The 13,932-nt window shown below is 37.2% G+C and overlaps 1 protein-coding gene across 13 annotated transcripts in view; it reads left to right on the top strand.

The window, feature by feature from the left end:
• The window catches only part of KMT2C (lysine methyltransferase 2C), a 187,325-nt gene that overhangs the window by 78,451 nt on the left and 94,942 nt on the right, over window positions 1–13,932 (top strand). The window lies entirely within an intron of this gene.

The following is a 13,932-nucleotide window of genomic DNA, read 5'->3' as shown; positions in this document are numbered from 1 at the left end:
GTGAGTAAAAACACTTGAATGCTCAAATCTCTGAGAAAACTGGGTGGGTAGGGTTGATAAAAAGACAAATGCAATGAAAAGTGTGACTATAAATATCCATGTGTGGATCTCTGAGCTCTAATTTATAATAAGGTTTCCTTGGGCAGATCCTTGTGCTAAAAACTTGAGCTGCAATTTATTAAAAAGTTTTATGGAGTTGCACAGGAAATAACATTAATTAGTTTTGAGGTAACTAGAATGTAGGAAGAGCCAGGCTGACCAAAACAAATTAGAGACAAAAGAAAAGTTGAGTTCAATTAGCAAATAGGTAGGTAGAGGTAATATTTATTGTACCAGTTTATATCCTGAAATTATATGAGGCAAATACAGCAAAAAAATTCTCAGTTACTTTCATGCCAGTTTCAAAAAGGAGGTTAGTATAAAAAAAGCCAGTGTTTGCCATGAAAACTTACCTTGATACTCTAAACACTCATAGAAATACACAGATAAATATTTAATCTTTTAAATTGAAGTGGTAATGTCTTTGGAAAAGTAAGTGCCTTTGAAAAGGATGAACTTGTTCTGGTGTCATATTCTGATAGCATTTTGAAATCTTGGTTTTGCACATTTGTTTTGCCACATGTAGCTATTGTTTGGTCATATTTAATAATGCCCAAGAGGGTTTTTTATAATTGTATTATTTTTATATTAAATCAGCTATGCTATCAACAAATATTTGTAATTTTTGGTGGTTTTCCCAAGGTTATACTTAGGCCTTCTTTCACTTGAGTCTTCTTGCTTTTCATGCATTTTAATAGAAAAAAAAAAAAAAGTGGCATAAGATACCAGTAGATGTTCTCCATCATTTGGACTAAAAAGGTGCTTGACATCAGTCTTTCAATACAGGCCATAGAATACAGCTTTCTTTGTACCTTTTTCTATTCATACTAAGTAAGTGCTTTATTTTGAATAATTATTTAATTCCTGTGTTTTTGCTTTCAAAATAGGACTATTGAAAATGAGTGAACCTGACTGTATTAAGTTCTAGATGACCTTGAAAATGTTAAAACATTTGTGTGCATATGTGTGTATGTATAAAAAAAACACAGTAAGAATTGAAAGAATATTCAAAATTGAATACTTTTTTTAGTCTTTCTGCTGAAAGTTTTTGCCCCCTTGTTTTTGGCGTGCAGTCATTTTGTGATCAGCTCATTCCTGACTGTAGTCATTTCTTTTAACAGAAATCCTGGTTGAGCTGTTCAAGTTTGGGTTTTACTGTGTTGAATTTCATCCTGTTTTTGTTACTTCGTTATTTCTTTCTGTCCAGTACCTTGCTCCTTCCCTGTGCTCAGGGTGATGGTGCCTCACCTCTGTCATCAGCATCTTTTCAAGTTTTGCATAGATGTTTACAATGGAATTACTTATCTACACATTTTTTGAAGAATGAACATCTCTGGTGTTGCAGTTTCCGTTCCAGCCGTCTTTTCATGTCCTGTGCTGAATCTTCCCTGCTGATCTTTTCAAATTCTGCAAGTAATGTTTAGATCCCCCTGTTGCACATGTTTCATGACAATGCAGAGAGAGGAGTTTGAATTGTCATTCTGTGTGTTTTCTATTCAGTCTTTGCTGAAGCCGTTGAGAAACTTTTTTTTTTGTGTAGTTCAGCAGTCAGCCAGTGAAGAACGACATTGATTTGGTTATTCTCTTTCATCCTTCTTGTGATATCCCCAGGGAGAGCTGAGTAAAGGCACAACTGTGATTCTAGAAGAATAGCTAGATGGAATTGCACTTCTTTATCCCACAATCACACCAGGGATTTGTTTGCTTTTTATTTTATTTTTTCAAAAAATAAGGACCAAACTCTTCCGTAGTTCTCTGTACCTGACTACAGAGAAGTGTAATGGTTGCTTAAGGAGTTGGTGAGGAACTGGCTTGGAGCCCAGGAAATCCTGTTTGCTTGTGTCCAGGCTGTAGTGCTTGGTAATAATACTTCCACTACTTTTAAAGTTCTTACTAAGATGAAGAAGGAAAAAAAGTATAAGGTCCTGATTGTCCTCTGTGGTAGTGGAAAAGCTCATCTTTGTGTGAGTTATTTTAAAAAAGTTTAAAATGAAAGGTGAATTAATTAATTGAAAGTATGAGTTTGTGTTTGCAGCATCTTGTGCTTCTGTTCATTTGGGCTTCGTTCTAATGGGACGTTCCTGCATTTTAAAAGAAGAGTTCTGTTCAGATGTTCTCAAATCTGTTGGCCATGCAAAAGCAACTGTGTGCTCAGGGCATAGAGAAAAATAGTTTAAATAACACCAAGCTGTATGCTGTTTCCTCTGCTTGCCACCAAATTTGCTTTGGGTTTGTTGCTGTTTGCTTGGTAGGGGATTTCTGTCTTCTTGGAAGTCCTTTTGGCATGAGGAACTGGTTTGTGATGTGGTCTGCAGCACTGCATTTTTCCTTTACTGGGAAAGTACATTTTCTTTTCCTTCTATTCATGTAAAAATGCATATTTGAAGTGTAACCAACTTTTGATAATCCATTGGTTTAGGTATTTTTTGGTTTTGGAGAGCATTTCAGGCCTGTTCTTACCTTGAGGAACTCTTTAATTTGTAAGCTGCATTCATGTTTCTCATTAGTTAGGCTGCCTATTGTTTGCAAATCTGCTTTAACTGGATGTGACAGTGTTTCTTATTACTCTGTTTACCAGTTGAGATGTCCATTTGGCTTCACTGAACTTGTGATTGCATTAGTAAAGCTTGTGTGGACATACTCCACTGACCTGTTCCAAAATACATATTTTTATCCATTTTGGTTTTATTCTGGGCCCTTCTTTGCTGAAGATTTAAAACACAGCACTACAGAGATCTCAGAATGTGTGAATATCTCACAAAATACCCTGCTTAGTGTGTCTTTCTTCTTCAGCTCTTTTGATTTGCTCATTGTGAAGGCCTGGCAAAGGCACCTGACCAGCTTGTTTCATGTATTTGTGTCTAGACAGAGGTGGATTCTTTGTCTTTCTTTCAAAGCCTGGGGTTTGCCATTCTTTACTATTCATGAGTGCACAAACCTGCATCTGTGAGGTGTTTGAAATCCTATGTCAGGTTGGTTTGTGACAAGGGACAAAGAAAAGCTGGAATACACAGTCACATCTGTGGTGGAGGTGCCTCACTTCAGCTCATTGCTTGTCTTGCTTATATCTCAGCAAGGGAGAGCCATGGATTTTCTCAGAACTGCTTTCTAAGTTTAGGGAGCCATAAGGAAGAGCTGGTGATCTTGGTGGCAGACCTAGTGCCAGAGCTCTTCTCAGGATGATCCTAAGAATTCACCTCATTATCCTGGCACAGTGTGTAAGGTAGAGCCTCGACACCCAATGTGGCAGTGCCTGTCCCCCACTACTTTAATAGCATTTCGTGGGATTTGGGAGTCACTTTGTTTCAAGGTTTGAAAGAAAACAACTCTTCAAAATATCAGTGGGGGAGAGAAAAGTTCAGTGATTTGTTTGATCCAAAACTTGACTCAATTTTTCTTATGATTCAGAAGATAAGAGTATACTGTTTTGCTCAAGATACATAAGATTCACCGTGGTAAAGAAGCTGTCACACTGTCAGCTTGAGGAAGATGGACTTTATAGGTGTTTCTACAGATATTTAGTGTTAAGATGAAAAAACAATGTGAATTGTAGACTTAATAAGACAAACTAAGCAAAAGAATCTCATCAAACAGAAATTAGAGGTTTTTTTTCCCCTGGAAAAAAATACAGTAGATGTGGACAAGTGGAGTTTACAGCTTTTTCTTGTATTTTTGTTTCAGTCTTTTGTAACTCTCCTGCTTCCTCATACTTGGAAATTTGAACTTATATTATCATGTAAAATGTAATGGCCTTTAAGTCTTGTATTTGTTCAGCTTTTAACAAGACTGGTTTCTGAAATAGTGGTTCCCGAAATATTTTCAGGTATTTTTAAGTAATACTTCATAATTTTGATGTTTATTTTGCATGTATTGAGTAGGTTGTTGTTTGTTTGTCTGCAGTCAGCTGAGGAAAATTAAAGTTTGCCAATTACCTCTCTTACATTGTCTAGCCATAGCTACTCTGTATGCTACTGAGTCCCAAATCATGTGGACTGCTTTTTGTCCCCCAGTATGTAAATAATTCAGAAAGTGAGTTTAAGTAGATAATGTATTTAAACTACTTTTGAACAAACTGAGCACAAGAAAGGAGTGCAAGGGTAACTTTCCCAGCCAGCTTTCTCTTCTGATAAGATGTAGGAAGTAGTTTCCAAGTTTGGGAGAGTTTGTCAAGGACATGAAAGTCAAAGAAAACAGTGCTGGTGGAAAGCAAGGAGGAGGTTCCTATCTGCTTGAAGACTGAAAAGGAGAAACATGATAGTAATGAAAAGTCTATTTAAAGTTCTTTGCTCAAGACTTGGTTGTACTGTGATGCCAAGCTAGATCAGAAATAAATAAGCTGAGGGGAAAGATGGGGAACATGTTTACACATCTTTTAAAACTGTCCATGTCTTGGATGTATCTTCACCCCTTAATCGAAGTGCTCTTCTCATCTTGTAGAAAATTGTCCTTGTTTTTCATGGTGTGCGTGTTTTATTTGTATTGCTTCAAGTTGAAAACCAGTTTGGCTAAAATGATACTTCCTTTTGTTGTTCCTTGTATGTAAAAGTGAGCATCAACATCCTAATGCACTGTTAACTTCATACACTGGGGAGGATTGTGCCCATTTAACCACAGCAATTTTTCATTTGGTTTTACTTTTTGTTGAGAAAAACTGTGTCAGAAATGGCTTAGATGACAGAGATTGAATGTAGGGATAGTGTTGGCTTTGTGTTATGTCACAACCCAGCTGAACAGAGCATGGAGTGATGTGGGGTTTTTCTAGATAGAGTGCAGAATTTGCAGCTCTTTGATGCTTTAAAAGCTCCCTTCTTCCTTTTTTCATTCTTGGAAGAATGACTAATTCTTAAATCCAGAGAAAAATGCATGAAGAGAATAATATATTATAATTTATACCATTTCTAGGTAGTGTCCTCTGCATTTGCCCGTTTTTCAAGGACAAGCTTTGTAACATGAAAACTAAATGAGCACCTCTGGGATTTAGAAGTTCCTTTCTCAACCCTTGAGTTTTTAATGGTGCTTTCGCACACAGCAGGCACTTGGCTTCTCCTCATCTCCCTTCATTACAGCTTGGGAGGGACTACCTGGCTGCTCTTGGGAGTGGCTTCTGATTTTATCTTATTGAGTTTTTTTTCCTGTAGTTGCCTTTGTCCTGCAGCTGAGGAAGTACTGCAGGAAGTTTTCTTCCAAAATAACATCTACTTTTTTTTTTTTTTTTTTAATGGGTTGCTGTCTCTTAGAGAGCTCCAGCACAGAAAGTGCTAGAGAAAGACTGGAGAAATAGTGACATACATGTCACCAAGAAGACACTTGCATGTGCTTTTGGTCAGTTTGGTAGTTTCATTCAGTTGCTGGCATGTTTTAGATGTAACAGTTCAGCAATGAGGGCTGTGGATTATTCAAGTTTTCCATGAATTTCCCTGCTGTTATTTGGAGTTTCTCTAGAGATCTGTAGCCATTTCCCTGCTGATGAGGATAAGCATTGTTTTTAAAGGACCTTACTGACTGAGGGTACAACTTCAGGGATAGTTCAACACTGTAAAGTATCTTCCATGATTTACTCTGTTCTCTAATGGTTTGGATTTTGGTCACTTAAAGCCAGATCCTTGTTGTCTTGGAGAATGTGAATTGTTCTTAGAGTCTACAAATGACATCAGAAAGCCTGTGTCAGTGGTTTTATAGCTGTTTTTCCCAAGTTCTGGAAAGCAGCTGTGGTAACTTCAAATTATTGTAGTTGGCTCTGATGTACATGTGTAATTCTTCTGGAACACCTTTGTACACCATAAATGATGTCAGTACAGCTTTGGTAAATCTGTTCAGGTGACAGAGCTGCCATGGGACCTCTGTGTGTTCAGATTTTTTGCAGGTCCAGCAGTTCGAGAACAGATATTTGATGCTTAGTAGGACCTACAACTTAATTCTTGTTAGCGTTGTCAAGTGAACAGTGATTCAAGTATTTCATTTGAACCAAAAGAAGCTTTACCATAACAAGTGTGCTGCTCATCTGAGCTCACAGAATCACAGGACATTAAAGATCATCCAGTTCCACCTCCCCTGCTGTGGGTAGGGACACCTTCCAGCCAGGTTGCTCAAAGCTCCAGGGCTTCAAACAGAAAGAGAATAGGTTTGGACTGGGTTTAGAGTGGAAGGAATTCTTTCCTGTGAGGGGGGTGAGGGTTGGGACAGGTTGCCCAGAGAAGCTGGGAGTGCCCCATCCCTGGAAGGGCTCAGGGCTGGGTTGGATGGAGCTTTGGGCAGCCTGGTCTGGTGGAAGGTGTCCCTGCACGTGCCAGGGGGTTAGAGCTGGAGATCTTTAATGTCCCTTCTGACCCAAACCATTCTTTGACTCTGTGATTCTGTTTTTTCTTCTGCAGTGAGACATAGAACAGAAAAATGTAAATTAAGTTCTGACAGAAGAGTTTTGTTACCTATCAAAACACAGCACCTTTGAAGCTACAGACTTAAGGACTCAGCTTTCAAAACACAGATTCCATTTCTCATGTTGTCTGATGCACCACATTTTCTAGAACAAAATAGAATACATTTTTCTAAATCCCTGCTGGTATTTAAGACAATGAAGTATTAGTTAAAACTGAGTAAATGCAAATTAAGAGCTTTGAAATTCTTTTCTTCTAGTACATTTTTGTAATTATTTTGGCACCTAAATTATGGATACCTTGGGATATAATTAGACTCCATGCTTGTATGTGAATCTTTAGTGGTGTATTTAAAAGTTTGTAAGGATTACTGTAAACTAGACTGGTCTGTCTGAATAGTTATAAAGTAAGAGACAGTGACACATGGGAAATATGTGGCTGAAGTAAAGGCTAAGCACATCTGATGATTGAAGTGGTCTGGAAATAATTTTAATTTTGAATTTTCGATTTTTTAAGAAAAACTCATTTATTTTCCTAGTCTTTCTGAGAATACTTCGATACTTGGGTAGGACTGGGTACATGGCTGAGGGAAGGGTTTTTAGTAAGGGTTATTGTAATTGAGGTTTATTGAGTGAAGAAGTGGCCTGTTTTTTCTGTCTCCCCACCTTATGTTGGATGGATTGATACTTCAGATTTGTACTGTGTGGTGTGAGATACTCTGTTATCATTAATTAACTTTCCAAGTCAGCCAGCCAGTGAAAAAAAATAAAGGCATACAAAGCTACAATATTAAACTGAAAGTATTTAATTAAAAATTTGTTTCTAAAATAATCTGAGCAACATTACATTTTTCCCCAGACAAATTTTATTTAAAATAAATACTGAATTTTTAAGTAATTTTCCCATAATTAAAATTTTTATTACTAACATTCCAGTAAAGTCAGTACTATGCTTCAGCCTGTTAAGGTCTGTGGGATTTTTACAAGTGGAAAAGTTTATTAGGAATATGAAGAAATACTTATTTCAAGACTGTATGACACATGTCCACTTTAGCACTTTTTAAAATCATCATCTCAAGAAACAAATGATGTTCCTTTCTTTAGATACACAAAACACTGATCTGTTTATGTGTTAATGTACAGTAGATTATCAATATACCAAATATCAGCAAAGTGTTTGATTTAGAGCTTTTTCTGGGCATGAAGATTTATTTTTTTAAGAGCTTTTTCTTTTTTTATGGAGTTTGATTCTTATCAAGTGCAGATATTTGAGTGTCGTTTCCAGTCTCTGTAGTAGTTCCTTGTTTGATAACCTGTTACCAGTGTGATTCTGACCTGTTGCCTGGAAGAAGGAGCACATGGTCATGTGAAACTTACTTAGCTATTGTTATTTTTTTAGATTGTCTTCATCATGTTTATTGTATTTACAAGAGGAAGGCAGGCTTTATTTTGTGAATCACAGTTCAGAGAAGAATTTGCCTTTTCAGATGAAGCAGAACAAAAAGTGCGCATTTTAAAACAAATTTTATTTTGAGATTTTTTCTTTTGATGCGCTTTGTCATAAACCTTCCGTGAAATAACAACTATGTTTGTATCCCTACCTGTTTGTTTCCAGGTCCATGAAAAAAAATACTGTGAATTTGTGTGCAGATCAGGTGGTACTGTCAGTGCACATTGGAACTCACTGCTTAGAGTAGAACTGAGTCTTGTTCCTTATTTGGGCCACAAGAACCAAGTTCTAGAGCCTGCCCTTGCCAGGGACAGTGACCAGTGCATGGATGCTGATATAAGTTTTAGGTTTAAGTAATAAACTTATTTTCACAGTAAGCTAGGATTTTTCATAATCTATCACTTCTTTCCAAATACAATTTCTCTTGCTTCCATTGCTCTGTGTCCCCTACAGTTTTGTACATCTGAACAGAATTATGGTGTCACTTCTGGCAGGTGAATCTACCTAAGTGATCTTTCCCTTTCTAACTGCATTTGTGGAATACAGCAGCAAACGAGAGAGGAAAATACTTGGGTTGCTTAGGCAGCATTAAGTGTCTTTCCTTAAGATGGTTTCTGTGGCTTCATCTGAAGGGGGAAGTGTTTGATTTTTCAGCCTGATCCATTGTTTTTCTCTCCCAGAGCAGTGGTGCTGCTGGGTTCCTGCTCTGGAGCCAGGGGGAGGTTCCAGGGAGCACTCCCATGACGCTCAAGTAGGAAAGCAGGGCCAGCCTTAAAGTTTTCAGTGTGGGTTATTTCCAAGCTGAATGCTTTGAAAAATGCACCTTTCTTGAACTCCAGATGTCAGATAGGTGGGTACCAGAATTGGGAGAGAGACTGTGGCTACAGAAACGTTTCTGAGAGAGTTTTGATGCTGAATAGGTGATAGGCACTGAGGGCAGGCTGAGGTGTAGGAACCAGACAAAATGGACTGGAGCACAGAAAGAGACTGAGAAACAGCAACAGCCCAGGAGTGAAAGCTGAAGAGCCTTGCTGAGAAACATGAAAGGGCCTGTGTTCCTGGAGGAATTTCCAGTGCAGGTTTCCTTTATTCACTAACATTCACTGAAATAATTTACTGGAGGCTCTGAAGTGAAATTGTTCAGTGTGTGTTCCAAACTGCTGAAGTGTGTCTCACAAAGACCTTTTCTTCCTCTGGCATGACTTGGGTAGAAAACACTTTTCATGTGTCGAAAGAAATCCTATTTTTTTTTCTTCTCCCCCCACTTCCCTTGATGTATTTCATAAATGTTACTCTGAGCATTAAGGCAGTGACACAGCAGTTCACTAACATTCCATTGTAAAATTTTATAATCTATGGGGGAGGGTTATGTGTTAAAACCAGAGAGAACCTGATCTCTGAAGAGCAAAGAAAACCCACTGAAGGAAAATCACACTGTCTCTCCAATCAAGAATGTACTTTCTTCTTTGGTAATGTGTCATTTTGCTGGTAGGACTGACCCATTTTGGGGCTTTGCTGTAGGAAATGAGAATGCAGATACTTGGGCCTTCCCTTTCTCCTGAGCTTAGCAACAATGGCATAGTCCTTCAATGTCTACAAAAGAAAGAAAATGTCAGTGCAATGCCCCCAAACTCTGAATGCAGAACAAGAAATTAAAATGTATGAAAAAATATTAAGAAATTTATTTAAATTATTATGCCATTAGTATTTTCAGCAAATAAGAAAACTGGAGCTCTATATATATTTAAAAAGTCAGGAAACCATACCCATCTCTTAACCAGCATGCCAGCAGTAAGTTTATAAAAATTTACACAAGGAATTGTGGCAGTACCACCAATCTCCTCACCTTTGTAGGTGTTTTAATGCAGCCCTCCTTTTCCAACATTATTACCACCTCACTCATGGTTGCTTCTGATTTAAATATTTTATATTCAGTCTTTTCCATAGCTCATCTGGGGTTTTTTATTGTTGGTGTTCAAGGGTCTAATTTTGCCTTTTGTGTGATGGTTATATTTATGAAAAAAGAGTAATCGGTCTTTTGGAGTTAATATTGGTTAGTTTCAGTCAAGGACAGGTCCTCATTATGCTTTGAGCATTATAGAAATAAAAAGGCCTCTTCAACAGCTTTGTCCTTAATATATAGCACAGGAATAAAAAGAAAAAATACTTCAATGGGACTAGTAGGTGTATTTGCTCAGCTGTAGCATTGTTTGCTTAGTGTTACACAACTGACTCTAATCTAGGTTTCACAGCAGTATCCCTTTTATATAGCATTTTATTTAAGCATGTCTGTTAAATTTATCATGAACGTGAGTCACATGTTTTTTCTGAATGAGAGCTTTACAGTCCAGACTCTTTAATGAAATTAGAATTATAAAGGGGTTCTGATTATTCCAGTCAAAAGAGTCTGAGTTTTTTTTCCTGATTACTATAAATTATATTGTGGATTTTCATTTGGGATTTTCAGCCATCCTCAAAAATATCTTATAAACATGCTTTAAAACTCAGGAGTAGTCATATTAGTCTGTTGGCATCAGTTTGCTTTTAAGCAGTAGCCTAAAAACTGCTTCTAAGATTGGTGTACTCAGCAGCTCACAAAATCAAACCATTAGCAAAAAATAGTTTTGAACTCCCTGAAGATTTTGTTATTGACTTCCATTAGTGTAAGTTCTGTCCCAGAGTTGCAGATTGAGCATAAATATTGCAGACATCAGTATGAAGTAGTGCCATTAATGCAGGTGTCGTAGAGTGTTTTTTTTAATAACATGCAGGAAATCAGGCATGAAAGAGGCATCTTAGGAATCTTCTCAAATGTGGAGCAACTGCCCATCCTGTGCAAGTGCATCACCTCAGTGGGAAATACAGACATTACTTGAATTAAAGCTATTTTTCCTAATAGGCCACTGTTGATAGTCATTTATTTATGTGAAAGAATTAATATTGTTTATTTTCATGTATATACTTGACCTCCCCATTCTGCAGATCTGACCTGGGAATAAAAAGTAGGCAGACAATAATAGGTCTGCTGCCAGTAATGAATGTGTAGGTGTTCCATGAGTCATAGTCATGATTAATTATAAGAATCCTATTAAATAACATTAATTGAAGAACTGATGAAGTGGCATGTTCTCAAAGCAGCACTTCACGTACGGTTTTTTTTACCAATGTGTTTTCAGTGATATTAATGGTTTCCCTCAAAGATGTCACTTTCCCCTTCAGTACATCAGGGAGGAAAAGTAGCTGTTACGAAATAAATAAATATTTATTTTTTGAAGCATCTAACATGGGTAAAATTACTTGATACACTATATTGCAGTGTCATGGTCTCACTTCAGATACAGGTATTCAAGCTGCAATCTAGACTTTTTTTATAAAACTGCAAGTGCTTCCACATCTAGCCTTTCCCTTTACATTTTTTAATTTATACTTTAGTATTTCCTTTCTGTTCAAAATTTTTTTTCAGTATGAAACTGCTGTGCAAAGAACTGGGAAGAATGACAGAATCTGCAGAATAACTAGTGAATCTGAATCTAAATACCCAATCCAACCAAATATCTGAGCAAATACTGAGGGCTTTTTTTCCTTTCAATTACTGCAGGTTGTTACAGAATATTAGAGTTTTTTTGTGTATTATTTCCAGGGAGATGTATTGACAAATTATAAACCTTTAAAAGCAAATAGAGAACTTTTAGAGAAATGACACAGGAAGACAGTTCAGTTGTTATTATTATTGTTTGAGCTTTGTGAGGGAACTGCTCATTTTCAAAAATGTAAATGGATTTGTACATTCAATAAGTAGGAGTTTCATTTTTCTCAAATGTCACACCAGGTGAGGTTTTTTAATGAGAGTAACTTGAAATAGATGGCAAATCATTGGGAAGACTGTAACCATTACTCATCCATCACATCAGAATGTGCCTTGGGCACCTCCAGAATGTTTGCTTCCTGTCAGACCTACATGCTGTGATGGATAAATCCCCCAGAAAAGGTCGGCCCTGGCAGCAGTGCTCACTTGTCTGGGAAACTGAAAGGTCAGGATGCTCAGGATTCTGGTAGGACTGGAAGCTGAGCATCTCACTAACCTCTGGTTGGACTTTCACTCCTAATTTTACGTGATCTTGTTGTGTGTGGTGCTTCTGGAAGTTCATTTCTGTAGGTGAGTGCTCTGTTACAGTCTTAGGCACCAGTTAAGTGTTTTTCAGCCTTTTCTGAACTCCTTTAATTGAAATAAATCAATTTTGTGGTAAACCATCTCTTGCCTTTGGGGTGTTTTAAGTAAAATACTCATCCTAGTACTGTGGCAGAATTGTTATCTTAACACTGTCACAGCATTAGGATGTCATCTGATACTGAGATTTCTATGCCATCAGATAAAATTGGTTTTAGAAAACAGTGCAATCATCTTGATTGTTTTAACCATCTGAACAGCTCTCTAATACTACTGGACTGCTGACATGAATTAGCTGAGCAGCCTGTGTCTCTTGAGGAGTTTATTTGTAGATGATGATGATGATTGAGCCCAGGAACCTCAGTGAAGTGGACACTCCACTGTGTCAGCGTGGGGACAGTCTGTGTTTAGGGCTTGTGACCTTACAGCCTGGTCTGTGTGGAAAATGCCCTGTCCAGAGCATAACACAGAGTCCACAGAATCTCAGTCTGGCTCCTGCTCTCTCTCCAGGCACCACATCTTTTGTTGACCCAAATTGTTTCCCCTTCACTAGCTCTGATGTATTATTAATGTTATTTCAATGTGGTTTTACTTTTGATAAAGGAACGGGATTTCCCCATTTGACTGTAAACATGGTGAGAAAAAGCTTTTAGGACATTATTCCAGCCCTAGTTTAGCTGTAACCAGCTGAAATATAAATATCGAAACCTCCTTGTCCTGTCATTAGAGATTAAGGAAAAGCATTATGAAGAAGTAGGACTGTGCTTGGTTTGACTTTGTGCCACAAATGAAACAGAAGCTTCATTTGATTGTTTGTACCTTTGCGTGTAACAATGTTAAAAAACACACAGAGTCTTGTAGTGGAAAAAAATGGCTTTAATGTTAAAGAGACCAAGTAGGAATTGGTGCTGGAACGGAAGAAAATATGTACATTTACTAAGGGAATCTGTGACATATAAAGCATAACACTAATCTCTGGCAGTTCTTTTCCATTTGATGGCACTAACATTTCTATAATTAAGAGCAATGGAATTATTTAGAGGAAAACTGTGTTATAAACCATTCTTTTTTTAATTGAACAGCTGTAATTTCTACCAATGGAACAAACTATATTATAAGAAAATGATTATTAGTTTAAAATGCAAAGTTAAATGAATGCAAAATTAACAAACAGATGGTGAAGAATTATTGTGCTTTATTTTACTCCTGGGTAAAAGGGCTCATGCAGGATTGTAAAAATGTCATCACACTTCGTAAACCTGAAAGCAAACAGAATTTGCAGTTGTGCACATCTGTTTTGGGACACTGCTAGAGGGTTAGAAGAATCAATGTTGTTTTCAAATAAGGGTATTCATCAAAAGGATATCATTTACTTAACAGTTATGGCTTCTGCTAAGCATCAGACTTAATGTTCTGTGGAATTCATTACAAAATTTGGCAGCTTTTTTCTTGACAGGCTACTGAGACAGCATTCTGCAAAACTGAAACAAACAGCCCCTTCTTACCCTCACCTCCCTGAAGCCCAGCTGAATAACCTGCTTCAATGTTTGACCAGTAATTTTAGGGTTTTAAACTCTAGGTCAAGATGTTGCATTTCACAATGCTTGCCCAAGGAATACCAGTGAAGGAACAGGATGGAAAGACATGGGGCTTATTTATTTATTTCAGTGGCTAGTGAGTTAAATAATTGTATAATATTTGAAATACCGTGTCTTGGGAAAAGCAACGGGACAAATACATGTAAGTGACTAATTTAGTCAAGTTGAAAAAAAAAAAGCTAAAAGCCCTAGCCAGATAAAACATGTCAAGTTTTTATTAGGGAAGAAATGATACTAATGTTCA

Source organism: Passer domesticus, chromosome 1 (genome assembly GCF_036417665.1).
Source record: "Passer domesticus isolate bPasDom1 chromosome 1, bPasDom1.hap1, whole genome shotgun sequence".
Taxonomy (NCBI): domain Eukaryota; kingdom Metazoa; phylum Chordata; class Aves; order Passeriformes; family Passeridae; genus Passer; species Passer domesticus.
The sequence above is the reverse complement of the archived record's forward strand: the minus strand, read 5'-3'. Positions and strand labels throughout refer to the sequence as shown.